This window comes from Coenobita brevimanus, chromosome 38, assembly GCF_032717465.1.
Source record: "Coenobita brevimanus isolate Jiangsu-jjx chromosome 38, ASM3271746v2, whole genome shotgun sequence".
Taxonomy (NCBI): Eukaryota; Metazoa; Arthropoda; class Malacostraca; order Decapoda; family Coenobitidae; genus Coenobita; species Coenobita brevimanus.
In genome coordinates this window covers 28656428-28664856 of record NC_136991.1, presented here as the reverse complement: position 1 = coordinate 28664856, position 8429 = coordinate 28656428, and positions in this window count along the sequence as shown.

Genomic DNA, 8429 nt, shown 5'->3' with positions numbered 1-8429 from the left:
TAGCCCATCATCCTTGTAATTTTAGCCAAAATAGCACCAGCAGTTTTTGCGTAAAGTTGTTAACAGACACAAACATACAAACAAACAAACAAACAAAGACAAATCGAGTGAAAACAATACCTGTCCCCAAGTCCCTCTGGGGCGGGGACGGGTAATTAATGATGCTCCTAGTAAACACATTGTTATGCCTAATTATGTGGTCTATAAATGTGATAAAGGTAGAGGAGGTGGCGTATGCATTTATGTTAGGGATATATATAATGTAACTCCTATGAACGTCAACAGTGTTCGACCAGATTGTGCTGTTGTAATTAGAAAGTCTTTTTTCCTACTCCTCAGCCAGGCGTGGGTGGGCTTGGCACATTTCCAGGAGATGGAGAAGGAGGGTTCTAGCGTTTAGTGTTATCTAACAACTGGACAGAAAACTGTTTTAAGGCTAACTATACTATTGCTAAGCCTGTTCTGCTGGGTGGAAAGCTACCTTTCCCATCGCCACCCTCGGGATCTGTTTCGTGGGGCGGTCAGTGATTACTGACCCTGCAATCTTGGCAACCCTCAGGGTAGGATACTTAGCCCCATTCTCTTCAGTCTTCTCAAAAACTGACTCCTTCGTCTTTTAAGTCCTATCCCTGGCTCCTTTCTGATCCTAACCTATGCTGATGATATTTGCATCCATTTCCCTTCCCCTGTCACTCTTCAACGTCTTTTAGATAAGTTTAGCCCGGCTGTATTTGCTTGTGGGTTGAAACTATCAGCACTGCCAAAACCAAACGGTTTACGATCCCTCGCTCATCGGCGTGCTTGCACAACCATAACCCACCTCGGCTCTAATCTTGAGGTAGTACGGAATTATACATATCTCCGAATCGCTCTCACTTCCCTCTTTAACCTCTCCAACATCTAAAGACGCTCGTGTTGTGTCTGGGATAGATTAAAACTGCTCTGTCGCTTGCCGAGTTGCGCGGGGCTGAGATAAAATCCTAATGTGTTGTGACTGAAATATATCCTTCCATAATGGATTTACCTGGTTTGTCGTCAAAATAATCAGGTTGCCACAGCATTTATCACGCGGTAGTCGAATGGTATCAGTGCCTGACTGCTATCTAGGAGGTCCAGGGTTCGAATCCCGGTCAGGAGCGTATATATATATATATATATATATATATATATATATATATATATATTTATAGAGAGAGACTGTACATCTATCTGTCTATCAATCTGTCCATCTATCTATTTATGTAATGAATTTGAGACATTCAATGTAAGTGTGTAGAGCCCGAGCGGATATATACCTAAATTTTTTCTATTTTATTTGGTATTGTAACTTTCTCCCATGTGGTGTTATTAATGTGAGTCTTGTGAAGGCTGATGGGGTGGAAATCATACCGAATTACCTTAAGTGGTTGGGCCATGTGGAGAGAATGGACTGTGAGAGATTGGCTACGAGGGTGTGTGATGGAGAAGGAGGCACGTGCATGAAAAACACGAAGAGGAAGAAATGGAAGGAGGAGGAGGAGGGAGAGGAGAAAGAGGAGAAGGAGGAGGTGTTGTAGTTGTAGTCCTCATCATCGTCTAGAGAAAGGAAGGATAATATGAAAAAATTCCATCCCACTTTAACCATAGGAGGAACGATTTCCCAGGTACAGTTTCAAGTAATACCGGTATTATTAATTCACTTTATAATGACTGTCAACGAGATGGTATATTGTGGTTTTTGAAACCCAGTATTACGATCTTTAGAGTCGAACTAACATTTAAAAAAAATAATTAAGAGATTCGGTACTGTTGCATTAAAAAATGAAACGATAATTTTGTCTACAACTGTACAGTCTCCCAAAAAACCTGGGATGATGAAACTACGGAGATGCTTGCAATACAGACGCTGGGAGCTGGACTTTGTCTCACTTCTGTATCAGTCATAACAATAAGAAGATAGAGTATACTGCCACAAGTATATTAGCCCAGTGCTTCGCAACCATTGTTACTTCTCAGCACAATATTCAGTTTGTTGAATCCTTATGGCACTGATAAATATTTGTCATGATAAGTGTCAGCAGTGCATAGCTATTTTACTTTTGCTAACAGATAATGAAAGGAAACAATAATTGCTTGATGTACAGTACCATGTATTTAAATAGAGATTTTTTGAGTGCATGCAGTATTATGCATGTGCTTACTTTCACATGCGGTAATTTTCCCAAAATAATGTCTTTTTCAGACGCTAAACTCAGGCAGTTTTATCAAGACATGGTATTGGCATGTACATACTGTATACAATAATTATATTTCGAGTGCCAAGCAAAATAAAAATTTTCACTGATACATGCTGTAATAGTAGTTAAAATGTTTTTCCCAGAAAATAAAATTGTTATGATTTTCTCACTCAGAATTAATGAGAAACGTGTGCATGTTTTGAGGAACACAGGTTTTTAATATCTGGTTCTGTTATAGAAAGCCTCACGCGAGGTTCCTCATCTGGTGGCTTGAGACATAATCCTTTTTGTTCTTTGTATTGTAAGTGTTAATGTTGAAACGCATAGTTAACACATATTTGTAATTACAGACGATAACCTCACCTCAGTAGCACACTCCGGGATAGCTGGGTACTCTTTTTTTCAGCACAACCCAAAATATGTCTTGGGTACTTCACTGAATTTAAGTATTGGGTTAGAATGTTTCTTAATATCCACAAGTTCCTCTTGTGCCCTCAGAGAGAGATAACCAACTGATATTTCATCCGTTGAAGGAAACGAATCATGTACCGAGTCACAGTACGAGTATTCTCTCTGACAAGAATTTTCTTCTACGATATTCCTTCTGAGTGAATGCCTCATTGTCGGGGTAAACTCATAGACCGTAATAATAGCACTAAAACACCAGCAACCAATGCCCGTACATGTGCAAGACTCGCGAACTATGGCTCACAATACTAAATAACTCACGCATACACTCCAAAACGTTTACCCATGTCCGAATGAGACTGTTCCTGGCGATAGTTTTATAAGTAGCCTACTCGTATTTCAGGAATATATGAAAATGAAGTCAACTTTAATACATCCCTTTATATATTACCAACAGTAACGTATAACTGTTATGTTTATTTATATAATAATAATAATAATAATAATAATAATATATTCCCGCAATTGTTTTAAAGAGGAGGAGGAGGGTAATACACCACGGCACACCAGAAAGCTTTTGGGAGCATACTGGTTGCGGAGCGCTGTACTACCCCATTCAGCTCTAACATGTGCTTTCATTACACCTGCAGTTGCGAAGTGAGAGCAGCATATTGTGTTTTGTCGGCCTGTATCTGTCCTTGTGTGTGGGTATGCTGACAAAATAACTCATCCAATTATCATCGAGTTTTAGCGAAATTTGGTGGAAGGTCTGAGCATCAGCCAAGGAGGAAACCTATATTTATTTTTAAAGAACAAAAGGTCAAATGTCAGGGTCACAGGGATAGGTCAAAGTTTAACCTGGCAAGATCAACTAAAATTTTATCTGACTGAAACCAGTTATTAGGTGACTGAGACCAAACTTGGTGAGGGGGTTGACGGTAAGGCAAGATTTAGAGGAGTCAGGTGGAGGGTTAAAACCACAAGGAATGATCCATTTCGACCCATGAGCCTGTGTATGAACAAAGCAACTAAGACATGTGATCTGATTTGAACCAAACTTGGTGAAAGGAGTGAGGGTCAGCCATAAATATATATAAATTTAATATAAATATATAACATACATTTTTGGAAACAGTAGGTCAAAAGTCAAGGTCACATGACAATATCAACATGAACAGTGTTTATTCAGTTTAGACCAGGATCAGTAGAAAATAAGGAAATTCAGTTTTGGAAACAGTAAATGAAATGTGAAGGTCACAGAGGATAAATCGAAAATCAAGGTCACATGTCACGGTCAGTTTTCAGTTTCGATCCTATTTAGACCAAGCTGTGTGGGAGGGTTCAGGGTAAAGCAGCGATACAGGTCAGTTCTGAGAGTAATCTGTAAAAGGTAAAGGTCACGGGCAAGGTCAAATACTGAACGCTATAACTCGAACAGTTTTTATCAGATTTGAACCAAACTTGGTGGAAAGTAAAAAGGGGGAAAAAAAAACAAGGTGCACCAAGGATGAAGATACAGAATAATTGTAAGAGCACTAAGTCAAAGACGAAGTCACAGGACAAGATCAAGTACAGTTTTTTTTCCGTTTTAGACCAGAGTTACTGGAAGAGTTAAGGGCCAGGGAAGGGTGAAGTGATTCAGTCTTAAGAGCAGTCTGTTGAAAGTCAAGACGACAGAGCAAGGTCAGATGTTCGGCCGATACACTAATTGGTGGGTGCGGGTGTGGCACTCTTTGGGTGCTCCTTCTTGTTTTTCTCCCCACTTCACACTATTTTATTCAGTTTGGGGGAAAAGAACTTTTTGAGCTGGAGTGATTAGATACAATATTTACAAATCTCTTCACCAGCAGGCATCCTTTCTCATCTTAACGTAATCATCTGCTGTAAACCTGATGAAAATTTAGAAATAGGCTAATTATCGTAGTGAAGAGAATCACCTGTTCTACATGAAAGGTCTGAATAATTTGTCCATTGGTCACCAGAAAATTCTATAAATGGAGTCGTACTGAAAGTGTTATTGGTGAATTTCTGTAATCCTTTTAGCGCCACAGATGTCTCCTAAACTAACTAAAACCGAAAGGACACCAACTACAAATAAAACAGGCGTTACTGTACCGAAAAGGTTAAACCGTTTGTTACTCTCTATGCTATGGTGACGGCTTTCATATAAGATTCATGCTGCCGTGAAACAGTTTGATTAAGTATAGAAACACCTCAATGTATACAATGTTTTGTAGCGCCTAGATTATATACACCTTACATAGACGCATCTATATACGTTCAGCCGTGTTTTATAGGCTTCCAAAGGCAGCTGATTCTCAAAGCTGGAAACACCACCATTTGTCCCTGGAGAAATGACCCCTCCTCACCCACTGCTTTACCTATGGGCAGGCTCTTAAGATAAGGTGAAACGTGCGTGTGGAAATTTGTGTTGTTAGTGTCACGGAGTTTTGAGAATATGCAATATTAAGGAATAGTTATTCAATAATACTTGACAACAGGACAAAGAATTGTCTTGTGAAAATCAAGCAATGATTACTTTATGTCGGCTTACTTCGCCGATTCTCTAAGGACGAGAATTTATAACCTTTCTCAACAGTACACAGCAGAGACTTATTCTTCACACGTGCTGTTTATTAGTACTGTTGGCCTCTGGAGAAAGTGACTCCACCCCTGACAATCAATAACTAATGCTATTAATGATAACAGGTTCTTGCTGGTGCAATTAACTCCTAGATGGCACAACGGATTTTAAGCATAATACAAAAGGACTGGCCTAAGTACCAGTTATGAATAATACAAATCGTTTATGCAAACTAGGAGCTGCAACTAGAATAAGCTTATGGAGAAATAAAACACGAGTTTACATTACATTAAGCTCAAGAAAAAGAACTGTTAAATTTATTCATTACAAAGAAATAAATTTACATTACATGTTTCAAAATGAATCCAAAATAAGGAGATCGCACTCACTCGCTCACTCAAAAGCTAAACTCTGAAACCTAGGAAAAACAAAAAGAAAATACTGGTCAGAAAAGTGGACCAAGCGGATGACTGGGCGTTGTTGCTGAGGAAGGACACTGCACACGCTAAGCCTCTCGCCAAATCACGCTAGGTGGGAATACGGCGGCACTGCTACACACTGGGCCCAACCTGCTTCCAAGGCGCTCAAATCCTGACTGATTCAAATTGTGGGAGAGAGGCAAGTGTCATGGCCGCACTTGCTAACGGCCAATGAGTGTGAGCGATACACACCCGCAATATCGCTCAGCGAAGGTGCTAACATCGCGCACAAGGACGATCACTTATGAAATAGTGAAAAATGTCCTGAAAAACACTCCTGATCGGGTGAATACGTGGCAGTTAAACTGAGTGATAAATACTGGGATTCCACTAGAATTCGCGGTTTCCCACCAAAGTTTAATGTTACGAGTATGTTTAGATATATGATCGCACCAACTCGTGACATTACGCCCCATCAAAAATGAAATTTTTTTCTCAGGAAAAAAAATTTCAATATACATACATATAAATCCTAACTCAGTCACACAAGATTCACACTGTGGTGTGTGTGTGCTATCCTGCTACAGAGAAAGTCACAGTCGCCAGTGAGCTAAAAAACCTCATATTTACATTAATAGAAGCAAGCTTGGGGGAAAAACTCCATGACGACGGTGAAAAATCCTGTACTCAGGTCAAACTGAGTGAAAAATTCGCTACATTTACATTAACAACTAATTGTTATGTAGCATGATGTATGTAATACATGGTGTAGGTGTGACAGCTGTGGTGTAATTGTACCTATGTGTAAAATCATGTAATACAAATTTATAGTAAATGATGACGACGAGGCAGAAGAGAAGAGGCGGCAGCATGCATCAGGGATGATCAGCTGTTCTGCATGGCAGTGCTGCACCCGCCAGCTGCACCTGCGAAAGGAATCAAGATGGAGCATCTAAAGTGTCATTTCTGTCTCTCTGCCTAGCAATCAGTACTTATGTCATTATTAACCAGGAAACGTAGTCTTAGGATTTACAAATCTCTCAGGACCCTTGTAGTTTACTGGTTAAGCTAACTTATTAACCAGGAAACGTGTCAGTTCTTGAATTGCTCAAATCTCTTAGAACGGGCAGTTTACAGGTTAACCTAAATCTACACTTATGATTAATGACAGGAAGCTGAGAATTGCTACGCAATCTCGGGCAGGTCACGTTTTAACACCCACCGTGGGTGTGAACACTCGTGTGGATATTGTGCATTCTCCAGGAATCCTCAGAGAGGCCCACAGCTCGAGACGTTCCACAAGGTAATTCATACACAGCCTCGGACTGTCTCTGCAGGGTTCTCAAACTTCCCCCTTTAACCTACAGTACATAGGTATGTACAGGCCCTGGACATACTGTGTCCTGGGGCCAACGGGTGAGACGTCAGGTCTGCACCCACTTCACCACTGCCCTGTCCCTCAACTGCTTGAGAGATTATAGGTGTGGATTGCAACAGCACAGGAAGGACATGTCCCTGATTCGTGGTACGTGGACGCACATTGCGGGAATGCACAAAACTATCTATTTTTCTCGTCCCATCCCTGGCCAGAAAAAGTCAGCTCAGATACAGCTGTAGGTCTTCCTTTTGCCCATGTGACCTCCTGAGGCTGAACAATGACCCCATTCTAACACTGCCTGGTGGTACTTGGCGGGAATGACAAACTGCAGTCGAACCTCGCCCTGGGGTGTTCGTGACTCACAGCCATCCTTGTTTGCAAAGGAACTTGGCTTGACCTCCCCGTGAATACTTTATCACTCTACTCATTTGGTTCTTCTGCACGGCAGCAAGTGTCGGGTCAGAATGTTGTTCTGGAACAACAACTTGGCTACACATCAGATCTTGCGGCGATTCAATGGTCACTGGGGTGACACAGTTTGGAGCCTCAGCCATGGCTCGTGTTACTGCAGCCGAAGTTAGCGTCGTCTTCTGTGCAACTATCCTTGGCACCAGGAATATTGCCTATGATTAGGTCAAATAAAGGTTCTGGCATGACAACTGCGAGTGTCGTACCAGTGTAAAATGGAGATGCCACCTGGATACGTGCCTCAGGGAACAATTTCACTGATGCATCAATAAGGTTAGCATGGATCTGTTGACCTGTATACTCCTCAGGCCAAACTAGACTCAGCCTGACAGAGCAACCTGAGAAACCAATGTCTCTCAGGACCTTCACAGGGATTTCTCCCACAAACCCTGGCTGAACAAGGAAGGCACTGTCACCTGTGGAAGGGCCTGTGGAGGAAGCAGCTAGCCACTGATTAGGCTGCTGAATAAATGATCCGGCAAACATGGTGCCCTGTAAATTAGATGCCCGAGGGGTCGTACTCACTGCCTGGGGAGATGGAGCATTGGCCATCTGTGGAGGGGGGTTCACTGTCGCCATGGGACTAGTGAACTTTGGGGAAGTACCCGTACTGGTAGGGACGTGACCACCGTGCTGCTGCTGAGGAATGATGGCTGCGTTCGCCTCCTGCCTCCCATTCACTTGAGCTGGTGGTGAAAAGGACAGTCCCGACGGTCGGTTGCGTGGCTGATACTGCTGCTGGTTAGGGTACTTGTTGTACCGCTTCCACTCAGGTTTCTGAGTGTTTTGCCCCTGGTCCTTCTTCTGTGGTTTTGGACCTTGGCCATTATTCAGAGAATGGCCTTGTTGCTGGGGTTCAGTCTGAGACGGTTTCCCAGATTTATCAGGTTTCCTGTTCCAGGTATGCTGCTTGCGAGTTTGATACCCGTATGCAGTGAAGAATGCATCAGCCTTCT